Below are 17,546 nucleotides of genomic sequence, written 5' to 3'. Positions count from 1 at the left end.
CATTTCTTATTTTAGTTTTTTGAGGAACCTCCATATAGTTTTCCATAGTGGTTGGAGCAATTTACATTTAACCAGTAATGTGTAACTGTTCCCCTTCACTACATCCTTGCCAGCACAAATCTCTTGTCTTCTTGACGATAGCCATTCTAACAGGTGTGAGATGATATCTCACTGTGGTTTTGATTTGCATTTCCCTGATGATTAGTGATGCTGAGCATTTTTCATGTGTCTGTTGGCCATCTCGGTGTCCTCTTTAGAGAAATATTTAGTTTTCTGCTCATTTTTTAATTGAGGTGTCGGTTCCTTTGTTATTGAATTAACTGAGTTCTTTATATATTTTGGATATAAATCTCTTATTTGATATATGGTTTGCAAAATTTTCTCCCAGTCTGTAGGTTTCTTTTCACTTTGTTAGTTGTTTTTTTCTTTGTGTGTGTATGGGTTTTTGTTTTTGTTTTGTTTTGTTTTGCTTTTCTTTGCCAACCCTTTGAGCTTGATGTAGTTTCACTTGTTGATTTTTTTCTTCTGTTGTTTGTGTTTCTGGTGTCATACCCCCCAAAATGATTGTCAAAACCAGTATTGATGATCTTCTTTCTTATGTTCTCTTCTAGGAGTTTTATGGTAGTATGTCATATGTTTAAGTCTTTGATCCATTTTGAGTCCATTCTTATGAATGAGGTGAGATAGGGGTCCAATCATTGTTCTGCATGTGTTTCTCCAGTTTTCCCAGTACCATTTGTTGAAGAGACTATCCTTTCCTCATTGGGTATTCTTGGCTCCCTTGTTGAATATTAGTTGACCATATATGCCAGGGTTTAATTCTGGGATCTCTATTCCATTCCATTGGCCAATGTTTTTATTTTTGTGCTACTGTTTTTATTACTATGGCTTTCTAGTATAGTTCGAATCTGGAAAGCATAATACCTCTGGCTGTGTGCTTTTTTTCTCAGGATTGCTTTTGCTATTCAGGGACTTTTAAGGTTTCACACAAATTTTAGGATTACTTCTTTATTTATTTTGCTACTTTGTTGTTTTTATTATGTGCTACATTAATACACTGCATAACCTGTTAGAAGGGGTAGATGAACATAATGAAGTTATTCTTCATCAATCAGAAAAAGGCTTCCTTAATTGATATTCTCTAACCCCTTTGATACACAGTAATGATTAATTCCAGAGATAGGCCTATCTCTTTGCATCAAACCCCACTGATATGGATAATAGGCAACTGTTTTTTTCTTGCCCCCATTACTGGACTTTGGATGTGTGCAGTGGCTGTGCCAGAGATGACCGAGCACACAGCTGTGACTTTGATCTCAGGCAGAATCTTGAACCATATTACACTGCCGTTGCCAGGACCTAAAGGAGACCCAGTTGGTACTGTTTCTTTTATTTCTATGATGAATGCCTTTGGTATTTTGATAAGTATTGTGCCGAATCTGCAGATGGCTTTGGATAATATGGTCATTTAAAAAATATTAATTCTTCTGATCCTTGGAAATGGGATGTGTTTCCATTTGTTTGTGTCTCTTTTGATTTCTTTCAGCAAAGTTTTGTAGTTTTCTTGTACAGGTCTTTCATTCATTGTTTAAATTTATTCATAAGTATTTTGTTGTTTTTGAAGCTATTGTGAATGGGATGGTTTTCTTTATTTCTCTTTAAGATGTTTCATCATTAGTATAAACGAATGTAATTGATTTCCGTATTTTTTTTAAAAAGTTTTTATTTTAATTCCAGTTAGTTAATGTACAATGTTAGATTAGTTTCAGGTGTACAATATAGGAATAACACTTCCATACATCACCCTGTGCTCATCACGACAAATACACTCCTTAATCATCATGTATATAATCTCATCACAGCCACCTCCCCTCTGGTAGCCATCAGTTTGTTCTCTATGGTTAAGAATCTGTTTCTTGTTTTGCGACTCTCTCTTCCTTTTTTCTTGTGCTGGTTTGTTTTGTTTCTTAAGTTCCACATATGAGTGAAGTCATATGATATTTATCTTTCTCTGATTAACCTATTTCACTTTGTACAATACTCTCTAGCTCTATCCATGTCATTGCAAATGGCAAGATTTAATTCTTTTTTATAGCTGAGTAATATATATACATATATATATATATATCCATCACCTCTTCTTTATCCATTCATGTAGTTGTTGAATATTTGAGCTTTTTCCATAATTTGGCTATTGTAGATAATGCTGCTCTAAACATGGAGGTGCATGTATCTCTTTGAATTCATATTTTTGTATTTGTTGGGACCAGTTTTGTGACCTAATATGTGACCTATTCTGGAGGATGTTTCATATGCCTTTGAAAAGAATATGTATTCTGTTGTTTTAGAATGGAATGTTCTGGATATAGCTGAGAAGTCCAACTGGTCCTTATTCAAAGCCATTGTTTACTTGTTTATTTTCTGTGTAGACGATTTACCATTGATGTAAGTGGGATGATAAAGTCCCCTACTAATATTGTGTTATTATCAATTAGTTACTTTATATTTGTTGTTATGTTTTATATATTTGGGTGTTCCCATGATGGGTATAAATATTTACAATTGTTATGTCTTCTTGTTTGATTATCCCCATTATGATTATATAATACCCTTTTTGGTTCTTTTTACAATCTTTGTTTTAAAGTCTACTTTGTTTGACATAAATATTACTATTCCAGGTTTTATTTATGTCCATTTGGGTGATAAATATTTCTCCAATCCTTCCCTTTCAGTCTGCAAGTGTCTGTAGGTCTAAAAAGGGTCTCTGGTAAACAGCATATAAATGGGTCTTATTTCCTTTTATCCATTCTGACACTCTGTGTCTTTTGATTAGAATATTTAGTCCATTTACATTCAAAATAATTATTGATACATATGTATGTATTGCCATTTTATTACTTGTTTTGTCATTACATCTGGAGACTTTCTCTGATCCTTTCTTGTCTTTGTAGTTTTGGTCTCTCCTTTGCACTTAGAATCTCCTTTAATATTTCTTGCTGGGCTGGTTTAGTCATGAACTCCTTTAGTTTTTGTTTGCCTGGGAAACTCTTTGTCTATCCTTCTATTCTGAATGATAGCTTTGTCAGAGTATTCTTGGCTGCAGATTTTCCCCCTAAAGCACTTTGAATTTATTATACGACTCCCTTCTGGCTTGCCAAGTTTCTGTTGAGAAGTCTCCAGCTAACCTCATAGGTTTTCCTTTGTAAGGATTTCTTTTTTCTTCTTTTGTTAAGATATATTTATTGTTGTTGTTGTTGTTATTATTATTATTATTATTTTAGAGAAAGAGAGAGAGAGTGGGAGAACTAAAGCACAAGAAGGGGCAGAGAGAGAGAGAAACATATTCCCTGCTGACCATGGAGCCCAATGTGGGGCTCAGTCCCAGGACCCTGAGATCATGACCTGAGCCAAACTTAAAAATCAGACACCCAACTGACTGAGCCACCCAGACACCTCTTTAAGGACTTCTTTTGTCTTGCTGCTTTTAAGATGTTTTTCTTTATTGCTGTATTTTGCAAATTTAATTATAATATGTCTTGGTGTTGGCCCGTTTTTGTTGATTTTGATGGGAGTTCTCTGTACATCCTGGATCTGAATGTCTGTTTCCTTATTAGATAGCAGGAAGTTTTCTGCTTTTATTTCTTGAAATAAATTTTCTTCCCTCTTTTCTCTCTCTTCTTCTTCTGGGACTCCTATAATATGAATGTTTTTATGCTTGATGGAGTCACTGAGTTTCCTAAGTCTATTCTTACATTGCACAATTCTTTTCTCTTTTGTTCAGCTTCATTATTTTCCATTATTTTGTCTTTCCATTATTTTTGTCTTTAATTTGTTCCTCTGATTCTTCCAGCCTGTTTTCATTGCATGAAGACTGTTTCAAATTTTGTTTGTTGCATTCTTCATCTCTGATTATTTTTTATCTCTTTTTTTTTCCCTGTGGTAAGAGTCTCACTGATGTCTTCTATTCTTTTCTCAAGTCCGATTAGTATCCTTATGACTGTTCCTTTAAATTCTCTATTATGCATGTTACTTCTCTGTAGAAGCCAACTTGTTGGCTTAAACTTGTTCATAGTCTCTCTTATGATGCTATATGCTACTGTAGTATCAGTTGGAATGTCTCCTTTTCATTTATAATTTTTTTGAGTCTTCTCTTTTTTTTCTTAGTCTAGCTAAATGTTTGTCAACTTTGCTTATCTTAAAAAAAAACCTCAGCTCTTAATTTTATTAAATTTGTTTAAAAATTTGGTAAATTTGTTAAAAAAACAGTTCTTTAATTTTTCTCTTGTTTTTCTGGTCTCTATTTCAGTCGTATTCACTTTGATCCTTATTATTTCCTTGTCCCGGTAAGTCTGGGTTTAATTTGTTCTTCTTGGGATGCCCAGGTGGCTCAGCGGTTGAGCACCTGCCTTTGGCCCAGGGCGTGATCCTAGAGTCGCAGGATCAAGTCCCACATCAGGCTTCCTGCGTGGAGCCTGCTTCTCTCTCTGCCTGTGTCTCTGCCTCTTTCTGTGTCTCTCATGAATAAATAAAATCTTAAAAAAAAAATTTGTTCTTCTTTCTCTGATTCCTCGTGGTGTAAAGTTAGGTTGTTTATTTGGTGTTATTCTAATTTATTAATACATACATTTTTGCTATAAAATTTCCTGTCAGAACTGTTTTTGCTGCATCTCATGATATTTGATATGTTGTGTTTTTATTTTCTTTTGTTTTGATATAATTTTTTATCTAGATTGTCCAAGGTTTTCTGAAAGGGCAATTTCATAGGTGTGGGTAGCCTAGTTCTTTATCTGGTTGTTTTTGTAGTAGCTGTGTCAATCAATTGGAAATATGTTTATTCAAAATAAATGGCTTTTGAAATAAGTACCTTAGCAATCAAAAGCTGAAGGCCAATTACTTATGCTATAGTACTCCATTTCTCACAACTTCGTTCTGCCATATGTTTTAATTGTAGAAGTAAGTACCTCTTTCTCACTCCATCCTTCCGCCTCAGGGCAAATATTTCCACCCAACTGGAAGCACCAGCCACTTAAAGCAGCTTAAAGGCTGAACTGAAATTGTTGTCTAAATTCTACTTCAAAAGATGAAGAATTTATTTCACTTTTATTGGTAATATCTATCAGGGTCAAGACACTGATTTTTTTTACTCCACTAACAAGATAAGACTAGGAATTATTTCATTTATGCCATTTAATTGGTATGACTGGTCCTAGAATGTAGTTATCATTCAAGTCTTTGTTTGAAGCTATAGCATCTCTTTTGTCTCTCTGATGATATTTTAAATCAAGCTAATTTGTCTAACCTGAATGATTGTACAAACAACTAAACTCTTAACTCATTTCAGAGGTGATTAATCATCTCACAAAAAACTTTTACTCTCTTATACTGTAGTTGTCCAAGAGGGGTTATATTTTTCAGCTATTCTTATATTTAAGTGGGTTCAGGGTATTGGTTCTTGCGAGTAGAATGTGAGGGGGGATGAATTCTGCCAATTTCTTATTTTGGCAGCTTTATGTAGATAAACACAGGTAGGTGTTCCAACTTCTTGGAAGACAGATGTTGAGGATGGCAGAGTCATGAGATAAAAAGAGTTTGAGTTCTTGAGCAACACTTAGAAGAGAGAAACTGATCAAGAATACACGTTAGATTTTATGAAAGGGAGAAGTAAACTATTGTGTTTTAGCCTTATAAATCTTAATTTTTATCGGCTAATAGTACTTAAATTTGGAATGTGTTTCAGCTGTAATATCTAATTTAACATCTTGTTGCTTATTCAGTCACCAAATATTTCCAGAGAACTTAACTACACACACACACACACACACACACACACACACACACACACAAATAGATAACATTTACAGAGAACTTATTGTGGCAAGCACTAAGGATACTTGGAAAAGAAGACATTTTTGGCCTCAATAACAATGAATTTCCTTGTTTTCCAGAAATCTTCCATGAGTGGTGACTTTCTCTGTTCCTGGCTTTTCACTCTTTTTTTTTTTTCTGTCAATAGCGAGTTTTCAAGGCCCTGTCCTCCTACTATTTGTAATCAATCCTTTTGCTCAATTATCACTTCTATAAAAAGCTTCTAAATCCATTTTTCTGGCAATGTCCTTTTGCTGTTTTCTAATTTTTCATTACAATTATTAACAGAAAAACTTTACTTGCATGTCTACCATCATCTTAAGTTCAATGAGGAGGCAATATAGAATTATGATTGATAGCATAACAAAAAGAAGTTTAAATCATGATTAAAGTTAAATCTTCCACAGCAAGATGACTATTAATTGAATAACCAACTGTATTATTATTGTGTCTATCAATAACTTTTTTCCTATAAGGAAATGCAAAATGCATGCCAACTGAGTTTTAGTCAAAATGAATTTGTGTGTTTCTTCAACATAAATAAGCTAACAATGAACTGCACCCTCTAAGATGAGTTGTAGCTATAGTAATTCAAAGGCTTTTACTTTCACCTTTTATTCTGACATAAAAATTGTAAGCACCTCTTTACCAAGGAAACCTTTATAAAAGTGTTTGTCAATTTACACCTCTTCCTAAGCTCTGTATAGAATGAGGGCACAAAGACAAGGTTCTGAGCTTGAGAACATCTGTCCTATGTTTTTGGAAGAGCTGATGACCTAGTTATCATGAGCTTTATTTGCATATAACTACTGGAAGATCGTGTGAAAGAGAAAGACTGGACACATTGGAACCTGGCAGGTTTTGCCTCTACCAATCCTATACTAAGACCCATAAGTTAAACAATCATAAAAGCCACTCCTTAAAATCTCTCATGGTGTCATGATTAAATTGATGGAAAAGAGTCAAGTCACTCAAGCCTATGGGGTGTATTCTGGTTGGGGATCAATGAGTGATAATTTTAGACATAGCAATGAAGCATCACTAAAATTAACCTCTGGCTCCATCCCAGGAAATCGGTGAGAAAGACAGAGAAAGACATTGTGAGGCAAACTAAAAAGAGTTCAGTGAAGATGACATATCACTACAGGTGTGTTGGAAGCAGGCACACAAGGCATCTAGATTTTAGATTTTCTTCATTTCCTACACATTCACATCCTTTGGCACATTGTTCTTTAAAGCATAGCAGGGGAGAAATCGGGACTATAGCAATGGTGGTGTGACAGGAAGGGCATGTGTGGATGGGAAGTTTGGCAGTAAATTGAGAGGTAGATGTGACTGGGCTATGCTTTTAAAAAAGTTTGTCTGAATCTGTCTTCTGAGAAATTTTCCAGGTGCCTTCATAATGCCCTCTTCCTTCCCTCACTTCCTTCTTGCCATTCACCCTTCATTCTTTCCTTTCATATTTCTATCTTCCTAAGAATACTTATTGAGGGGCACCTGGGTGGCTCAGTCGGTTAAGCATCTACCTTCAGCTCAGGTCATGATCCTGGGGTCCTGTGATCGAGTCCCATGTCAGGCTCCCTGCTCAGCAAGAAGTTAGCTTCTCCCTCATGCCCCTTATTCTGCTTGTGCTCTCTCTCTCTCAAATAAGCAAAATCTTAAAGAAAGAAAAGACTATTCATTGAGTACACATGTACTAGACACTGTGTTAGGTATTAGCAATACAAAATCATTGCCTTCAAGAGCCTTACATTCTATTGTGGAAGTTAAAACATAAATAAATTATAGAACACTGGGGAAAGTGTTATGATATTCATAGTCTAAATAAATTATAGTGTTATGTGTTATGATATTCATAGTCTAAATAAATTATAGAACACTGGGGAAAGTGTTATGATATTCATAGTCTGCCTGAGAACCCAGAGGCAAATCGCTTAAGGATGGAGGAGTCAAGCAAAATTCTTTGAGGTTGGGAGGGCTATGCTGACTCCTAAGGCCAAGAAGACTGGATAAAGCTCAGATGTGCAAGGGCAATCCAGGTAGAAATATCAAATATAGTTAATAATGACTAGAGTTGAAATGCCACAAGTTAATAGAATATCTGTTTTGCTGCTACTGATAAAGGGCATCTAAGCAACAACTGCTTCAAAAATTGAGTTCATCATCTATTTATCATTGTAGAATTATAGTCTCATTAGTACTTAAGAACATGAATATGAAATAGATTGAATATTTAGATTTGTCTAGAGCTGAGGTTTGTAAGGGAAAGAACAATAAAAGGAGAACAGGTATAGAGAAACTCAAGGATAATGATGAAATCAGAGGGTTCAGACTAGATTAAGAGGGAAACAAAGTCAGAAACATATGAATTAATGAATTCTTCTTGTCACTATTTTTCCTCATCTAATAGAAAAATATAAGCCGTTATTTGATTTATTTTTTCACTAAACAGAAACTCAAGGATAATGATGAAATCAGAGGGTTCAAACTATATTTAGAGGAAAACAAAGTCAGAAACCTATGATTTAATGAATTCTTCTTGTCACTACTTTCTCTCATCTAATAGAAAAGTATAAGCCATTCTCTTATTTTTTCACTAAACATCAATGGAGTGCTGATAACGTGTCAGGATAAAAATTAGGACCTAAGGATGCCAAAACGAAATCAGAAATTATCCTATACTCAGAAAGTGTACAATTTAGTGAAAAGAGACACATGTTTAAACAAGGTGAATCAGGGGGCTAGGATGCAGTTTTCTTGGTTCTGGAGAAAAGCAGGCAAATCTTGTGCCTGGGCTAGGGGGAGGGAGGATTATAGAGAAGGATGCTAAATAAGTAAAGGTCCTACTTTTACTCTGTCGCCTTTGGACTAGGGCCATCCAGCTTCTTGATTGTTCCTTTTCCCAGCACTGTCATTGCTCTTGTAAACTGTGTTTGGCCTGTCAGCCTACTAACATACTTCTAATAATTGAGACTTGACTATAAATTACATGTTTTTTAAAACCTTTTTATTTTGGAATGATTTTAGATTTATAGAAAAGTGGTAAAGATACAGAGAATTTCCATATACCCTTCATCCAACCTTCTCAGTGTTAATATCTCATATGACCAATTGCCTAACATGTGTCAAAACTAAAACATTAATATAGATGTAATACTATTATTAACTAAACTATAGACTTTGTTTGGATTTCATTAGTTTTCCTATGAATGTCCTTTTCTTTTTTTTTTTTTTTTTAAGATCTTATTCATTTATTTGAGAGAGAAAAAGTGCTGGGGGCAGGAGAGAGCACAAGTGGTGGGGAGGGGCAGAGGGAAAGGGAAAAGCAGATTCCTCACTGAGCAGGGGACTCCCCGCCCCCACCCCATCCCCACACACAGGACACAGGGCTCAATCTCAGGACTCTGAGATCATGACCTGAGCTGAAGGCAGATGTTTAACTGGCTGAGCCCCCCAGGTGCTCCATGAATGTCCTTTTCTGTTGCAGAGTTCAAACAGGAAGCCACATTACATTAATTGTCAGGTCTCTTTACTCTCCTTGAAATGTGGTGGCTTCTTTGTCTTATTTTGTTTTTCATGCCTTTGACATCTTTGAAGAGTTGTAGTTGTGTTTTCACCACACTTTATGGTTATGTATGCCTTCTTTCCCTGGTGTTATCTTGCTATTAGTTATGATAAGGTTTAGCTGCATATAATAGAAAATGTATAAAAGTTTACCAGTTGGGAACTGATATGGTTTCTTCTGCATAGGAACCTAAGCTTTAACTTTGTGTCTGCCTATTTTCCTTAACAGTGTCTTCTATCCTCAAGGTCACCGATTGCCCAAGTTTGCGATTGGAACTTTAAGAATCAGGAGACCCCTGTTCTGTCTTAAAATGCTTTTCTGAAAGTCCTACCCCACAACTTTTGATTAGATCTCATTAGCCAGAACTTATTCATATGGTAATTTTTACTTCAGGGGAGCTGGGAAATGTCTGTCAGCTGATTTTTTAGCCACACCAAACAAATTTAGGATTCTCTTTCTGAGGAAGAAGTGGAGAGTGAATATTGCATGGGCAATTAGCAGAATCTGCTTCACCCAGATAAGAATAAATGAATAAATAAGTAAATAGTGTGGTGAATGTCTGCATGAAGAAACAGAAAAACAGCCATTTGGAAGTCCTCGATGAGAAGGGAGACATCTGCAGATTGATTGTAGTTCTGGGGGCTGTGCAGAGACAGAGATATTGTTTTGTTGATACCCCCAGTCTTTGATTGAACTCCTAAGGTCCTGCATGTTTTCTTTTCATTCAGATTAGTAAATACCTTTGTCTCTGGCCATTTACAAATAAGCAAATGAGCTAAGAGGTAAAAGAAATATAAAGATTCTTGATTTCTATCTTCCTTTAAATTTTTAGGAAGATGTCAAGAATTTTCTTGAAATTAGAAGAACCCTTCCCCCTATATAGCAAACACTGCCATTGATGGGAGAAGCAAGATGAATAAAATCCTGAGTTGCAGAGACAGTTGTTAGGAATTACTTTATTGGGCAGTATTACAAAGAATCAGAGAGCCACTGACGTTGCTTAAGGAATGAGTTTTTCTGTCAGTTGGTTGCTAAGGTCTTGCCTTGTTAAAAAACAGGGAGCATACATCTTATGAGAGCTCATTCTTGCTTGTTGACTACAGAGGAGACCTTAAGAAAGACTTTTTAAAAAAAGATTTTATTCATGAGACACACAGAAAGAGAGAGGCAGAAACATAGGCAGAGGCAGAGGGAGAAGCAGGCTCCATGTGGGACCCCAGAATCACGCCCTGGGCCGAAGGCAGACACGTTTAACTGCTGAGCCACCCAGGCATCCCAGGAAAAACATTTTAAAATCAAAATGTAGATATCTGGATGTCTATCTACAGCGTTGAATGAAACACAGACCTAAAACGTGAAGGAATTTTTTAAAGGAATATATAATTGTCATTATTTTTAAATTGAGGTTGAGTATAATTTTAATTTCAATAATAATTTTAATTTCAATAATAATTTTTTAAAGAGTTGGTTATCTTATTCTATGAAGAAGTACTACCACTTCCCCTTACCCTGACATGAATTCTGAAATAATACTAAGTATTGACCATTCAAAAATCTCTGTATGGAACACGCAGCCTTTCAATAATAATTAAAAACGCTGTGCCTATTTAGGTGATTCTGACTACTTGTCTTTTTAGTCCTCATCTGCAATCTCAGCTAGGTGATCTTTTTAAAGGTGCAACGTCTATGATCACACATGACAGCCCCAGTTTTGATGGTGCAGCTTGCTAGACCCATCATTCAGCACTCCCAAGATGTAAGAAGATGCCCCTCCCCAACAAGGTCATATGGGTGAAGACTGTTAGGGTACCAACAACCTTATAGTAATGTGCTTGAATTCCTTGTTCCAGACACCAGCGGAAAAGGATGAAAGATTGCTGCTCTAGAAACTGCATGATGACTAAAAGCAATTGTGCAGACCACTTTTTATAGCTCTAAATGGTAAAAGTCTCCACAATTCTCTTCCTGGCTACTGAGACCAGGGGAGTCATGTGACTTTTTTTGTGTGTGTGTGTGACTTCTTTGAAGTTGTCCCTAGATCAGTGGTTCTTGACTTGGGATAGTTTTGCTCCCCATCCCCTCCAAGGGGACATTTGGCAATGCCTGGAAGCTTTTTTGGTTGTTTTGCTGGGATAGTTTTGCTCCCCATCCCCTCCAAGGGGACATTTGGCAATGCCTGGAACCTTTTTTGGTTGTTACTCCTTGGAGGGAGGTGCTACTCCCATCTAGTGGGTAGAAGACAGGAATGCTGGTAAATCTTGCAATGCACAAGAGAGCACCCTCCATCTCCTACAAGGAATCATCCTGCCCAAAATGTCAATAGTGTTGAATTTGAGAGATCCTGCTTTGGAATACTGAACACATTGTTCCTCACATTGATAGGGGTCAATGAGAATGACCTAGGGGTAGTGATGAGAATGACATAATAGATATGAATATACTTTGAAAAAATTTCCAAAAGCCACAAAACTCATTATTAATGCCATGTTGAGAGCTTTCCAGACACAAAAACATTCTGGCTGACTATAGCTGAATTGCTTTCCGCCTTATCCCCTTTCTTAACTGTAACATCAAACAATTCATTTTCAAAACACATCACTTGTTTAAACACAGGATAAGTTCTCTAGATGAGAGAATTTGCTTGGAGTGATTGTCTTTGGTATTTATCTTTTCCTACACTCTATTACTTCCCTTGTCATCACTTTTTTCGTCCATGTTGACATAGTATATTATCTACTTCCCTGAAAAAAATTAAAGTTGGGCTAGGTTATTAATTAATAACATCATCTAAAATACCATCATTTTTATCAGAGTCTGAACTGAATCCGTATAATTTTGAACTTGACTTAAATGAAATAAATTGACCTTGGGGATGCACAATCATTAATGATCATTTGACACAAACACACATTAAATGGGATGGAACATTACTGAAAATCTATGTACGTATGAAAATGGTTCCATAGATGCCTATCAAAACAGTGGTGAAGGTAATGCAAATAGGGCCCCATTGTAAATGTATTATCAGTGGGTGGCCATTTTAACGAAATAGTACAGAACCTTCCTAGAGTGAATCTTTAATTGTAAAACTTCGTCTTAAGAGTTAAGAGGAATAAAGTGGAAAATGATATTAGAAATTTACATCAAGAATGTATTACAGCCTGAAAAGAGCATACTGGACAGGGCTTTCCGTTTGCTCCTTTTGGAGCCCTGTTTAGAAGGTGTCTCAATTGTGCCAGGGTGCCACATATCCATGCTGTAGATCAAATATGTTAGTTCTTGGGAAAGAAGTATCAGAAGTGAAAGAAAATTCTCTGCTTCCTGTCTGGTGATCCCATGATTATACAGAAATGACACATCTGGCATTCTCTGTGTTTCTCTGGAATCCTAGAAAGGAATCTGAAGAGGATGCCATTGTTCTCTGTTCCTTGATTAAGATTATGATTTATGATACTGGCTATAGTGATATTTACTTATTTATTTATTTGATTTTGTTTATTTGTTTATGAGAGACACACAGAGAGAGGCAGAGACACAGGCAGAGGGAGAAGCAGGCTCCCCGTGGGGAGCCTGATGCAGGACTCGATCCCAGGACCTCGGGATCATGACTTGAGCCAAAGGCAGACACTCAACCACTGAGGCACCCAGGCAGCCCCTATAGTGATATTTAAGTCCATTATTTCCTTTAAGGTTTTAGTGCTCGATCATTTGATTTTCCTTATGCTCAGTTCTCTAAGCCACGCCTCACCATTCTCCCATTTACTGAGTCTTGTTGTACAGAAACAAGGAGCACATAATGCTCTAGATACTATTCTTGATTTTGCCAAGGAAAAAAGAGCCAAGATTTCATGGCACCTCTGCAGTACAGATAAGAATGTAAGGGATGGGAAAGGAATACGGGTATATGTCCTTTGCTTTCTTCACCCACAAACATTAATTCATCAGCTTCCTTTTCTGCAACTTCTCTTAATAAAACACCTTTTTTACACTCCTTCAAAATGCTGCAGGTTGGGGCAGGGAAGAAGAGGTGGTACATTGGCTTACAAATTTGTAAATTGTGACTTGAGTCCTTCTCCTTCTTTCAGCACACAGAATGCAGGTATCATGGATCAAAGTGAAGGTGTCCTTAATAGGCGCATAATCAATTAAGCCGTTGCTGAGTTTGCTTTATGGCAGTAGCTAGTCATTGAAATAGTGTAACAAAGCATTCCCAAACAGTGGCCAGAATTTAAATTGCTACTTACTCCAGATTGACAGGTAGTATCTCTGATCAAACAGAAGGGGCTTCGGCTCACCATCGCAGTGTGCAGGACTTTATGGCACATTGCTGCCTTGTTCTAGATAATGCCTGGCCCATTTCTCATGCCCAGTGAGCGTTAAATAATACCAATACTGTCAAGTGCTTCTTATTTTTCACCTGGGGACATTTATAACTCTGTGCTTCATGTACTTTCTAATTCCTCATGCTCAATGATGGGAATGAAAATTAATTACTCTGGGAATGTGAACGTCGCCTTGACAAATCATTTCTATTCTGTTAAATAAAGTTTTTGTTGGTGAAATCAGGAGGTCCCTGGATTCTGTTCTCTTCGCCTAATCCCCTATTATTCCTTCTTCTGCCCTAATTTTTTTTTTTTTTTAAGAAATGCCAAAACTGAAGAAGAGTAATTGACTTTTAATTTAGGTTCGGGATTTAGATGTGATTTATTTTAAAACCTTCCTAAGTGTGGCATTTAGGTCTACTTGAAATTCCCAATTTTCTATTCCTGTAGCTCAGCCAAATGTGTCGTTTTGATTTCTGAGCTGCACATTCCTGGGAGCATGGGTCTCATTTGTCTGAAAAAGAGAGATGTAAGCTCATTTGAAGTTTTAGTTGACTTATAGTTCTTCTTTGACCTTTGCTACTAATAGCTGGCAGAGAATAAAACCAGACATGTCAATCACTGTCTAGATTTTATAAACTATTGACTGTTTCTTGAAGGAATGCAGTGCTTATTTTATTGGCCTGTTGTACCATAGTAGGAGATTTATAGAGTGTCAAGAAAATAAAAACCATGGCTAGCTAGCGTTATCCAGTTCTGCCAGCAATATAGACATTGAAATTAATAACTATCAATTAAATATAAATGCACAGAAATCACAGCAAGGAGAGAATAAAAAACATTTTAATCCTTAGATCTTTTTTGGCACTGTCATATTTAATGCTCCATAAATAGTCAAATTAATGAGTTTTCTTATTTTTACTTAGCTGAACACTTCCTCTTAGTAGGTTTGTTTAAATTTAATAACTTCCAAAGGAAGACAATACAAGTCACTACCTATTTCTGTTGTCATCAGGAGGGCTTACCCTTTTTCTGCTTTATCTCCATTCATACCTTAAAGATTCTTGGTAGACTGCCATTCTCTCCACACAATTTCTACTGTAATTACTGGCAATTTCTAATACTCCAGACTCTCGATTTTTTAAACTTCTCTCCTCCAGTGATTTTAATTTGGATTTTGTCCTGCATCCAGCCATACACAGACATTCATTCCATTGTTTTCAAAGTGTGGTCCAATGGATGCTAAGGTGCCCAAGACACTTTCTGCAGGCCCATGGGTTAAAAACTATTTTCATAATATTGCTAAGATGTTACTTTCCTTTTTATTCTCATTCTCTCATGAATATACAACTTTTGCCAGAAGCTGCATGACATGTAAAATCACAGTAGATTGAATGTAGAAGCAGATATGAGATCCAGCAATCTTCTCTTTAGCCAGCTGTTAAAGAGATTTGCAAAAACAATGCCACGCTTCTATTTTCTTTTGTTTGTTTTGTTTTGGAAAACAGTTATTTTTTACACAAAATATGTAATATTGACATTTAATAGGTCTTAATTCTTTAATTGGATGGAGCAAATATTTTAAAAATTTCTATTTTAATTTCTAACACAGTACATATTAATAGATATAATTACATAAAATATTTTTGCCATCAATAATTTTATGAATGTAGAGAGGTCTAGCAACCATGAGATCATGACCTGAGCCAGAATCACAAGTCAGATACTTAACTGACTGAGCCACCCAGGCATCCATATTATTCCCATTTTATAGAACTGAGTTACAGGGAATTATTTAAGTGGGCCAAGGTTATAGAATTAGTTGAGCATCAAGTTTGAATTTGAATCCTGGTGGGTCTGACTTGATAGTCTTCATGTGTGACTTCTAAGCCATTTTAGCTCAAAGTAAGTTTGAGACAAGCCTAGTTTACACCTATTATCCAGGTATGGTTATTAATAGAATCTGCTTACACTTTCCAAAGTGTCTCACTTGGGATAAAAACTCATGTGGTCTTCCTTCTCAGAAGTCATACATCTCAGAGGGGGAGATACTTGTGGATGCTGGGGGAGACTAGAACACAGACACTGTCAGCATTTCTGTTGTGCTCTGGAGTGGGTCTTTTTATTTTTTTAATTTTTTTAAAAAGATTTTATTTATTTATTCATGAGAGACACACACAGAGAGAGAGGCCGAGACACAGGCAGAGGAAGAAGCAGGCTCCATGCAGGGAGCCCGACATGGGACTTAATCCCGGGTCTCCAGGATCATGCCCTGGGCTGAAGGCGGCGCTAAACCACTGGGCCACCCGGGCTGGCCAAGGAGTGGGTCTTTTTAGAGCAAATTTGCCATTTCACCTGTGCTTTGCCTTGCTTAGAATGAAATAATTTTAGTTTTTATTAAAAATCAATAATTAAGACTGAATTTATAATGTATGCACACTAATAAAATTTTTGCTTTTTTAATCAGTGATTTTGGAGGAGCTCAGTAATATATATGTATTCTACAATATATGCAGAGATAGAAATGAAGGTGGATGTGATGCAAATCAAATATAATGATTATTATATACAACTTTTTATCTGTTGTTTGTTCAGGGAATGATTATAGAGAACCTTTCCTCTCACTAACATCATAATAATTTAGTGTGTATTGTATTATTTTTAAACTTTTGGATTACAGTTTTTCATACAGATTCAAAGACCTGGTTCACTTTATTTGAATATTTGTTCTTAATTTCTGTCAGAGGTTAGAGATACCTCAGAGAGCTATCCAGAGGCAAATGGGAGGAATGCCATGTTAGTGGTATTTACTAAATCATGACTTTCATTTTCATCCCAGATACTAGTCATGCAAATGTTTTAATTCAAGTTAGTAAATTCCTTGATATGAATTGTTAAACTTTCTCTAAAATTACGTGGGGAATGCTGCATTTTTATATATTTAACATAGGAGTCCAAGATCCACTATAGCCCTTTTTTAGAAAACTAATAAACAGGTTAGAAAATTCTTATGTTTTTGTAAATAAACTTTAATTTTAATTTTAGAAGAGTTTGGATTACAGAAATGTTGCAAAGAGAATATACTGAATTCCTATGTGGCCCACTCCCAGTTTCCCTATAGTTATCATTCTTACACTATATGGTACATTTGTCACAACTAATGAACCAGTGTTAATGTATTATATATACAGTTCACCCTTCCTTTAGATTTCCTTTGTTTTTATCTAATGTCCCTTTTCTGTTCAGGAATAGGACATGACTCCTTAGGCTCTCCAGAGTGTGACACTTAATTTTCCTTTTCTCTAAGACTTTCCTTGGTTTTGATGATATTGACAGATTTGAGGAGTACTGATCAGGTATTTTATAGAATGTTCCCAAGTCTTTAAAGTGTGCATATATGAATTTTTGTAAGTCCTACAAGTTACGTTATATTACTCTTTTATAACAAACGCATATAAATGTAGAAACATTTAAAACAGTTATTTAAACACCTCTTCAAAATGCCTATTTTTACTGCTCATTATTAAAACTTCATCTTTACCTTGAGGGAACAGATAATACATAGTTATCATTATTTTCTGAAATTATCTGCTAGGTGGCATACTACCAAGTGCTACATGTCCATGGGAAAGGTTAACAAATTTAGGACCTTTGTCTTCTTTTAACAGAAAAATGTACCATCTATCTTTCATTCAACAACTCTTTCAAGACTTTGATGCAAGATAACAAATATATCTCTGGGCTGTGCCACAGATTCTCTTGCTCACTCCCTATCTCATTGCTGAGGTATTGTA

The 17,546-nt window shown here is 35.9% G+C and overlaps 1 protein-coding gene across 2 annotated transcripts in view; it reads left to right on the top strand.

Annotated features, from left to right (window-relative positions):
- The window catches only part of ARHGAP24 (Rho GTPase activating protein 24), a 735,186-nt gene that overhangs the window by 132,747 nt on the left and 584,893 nt on the right, over nucleotides 1-17,546 (top strand). Inside the window, exon 2 of one of the 2 annotated variants that reach the window (XM_072755701.1) lies at nucleotides 17,421-17,538. The exons of the other annotated variant lie outside the window; for it this stretch is intronic. The gene's annotated coding sequence lies outside the window, so the exon portion shown is untranslated. The remainder of the gene's footprint in view (nucleotides 1-17,420; nucleotides 17,539-17,546) is intronic. 2 annotated transcript variants of the gene reach the window in all.

The sequence above is a fragment of the Vulpes vulpes genome, chromosome 4 (genome assembly GCF_048418805.1).
Source record: "Vulpes vulpes isolate BD-2025 chromosome 4, VulVul3, whole genome shotgun sequence".
Lineage (NCBI taxonomy): Eukaryota > Metazoa > Chordata > Mammalia > Carnivora > Canidae > Vulpes > Vulpes vulpes.
The sequence above is the reverse complement of the archived record's forward strand: the minus strand, read 5'-3'. Positions and strand labels throughout refer to the sequence as shown.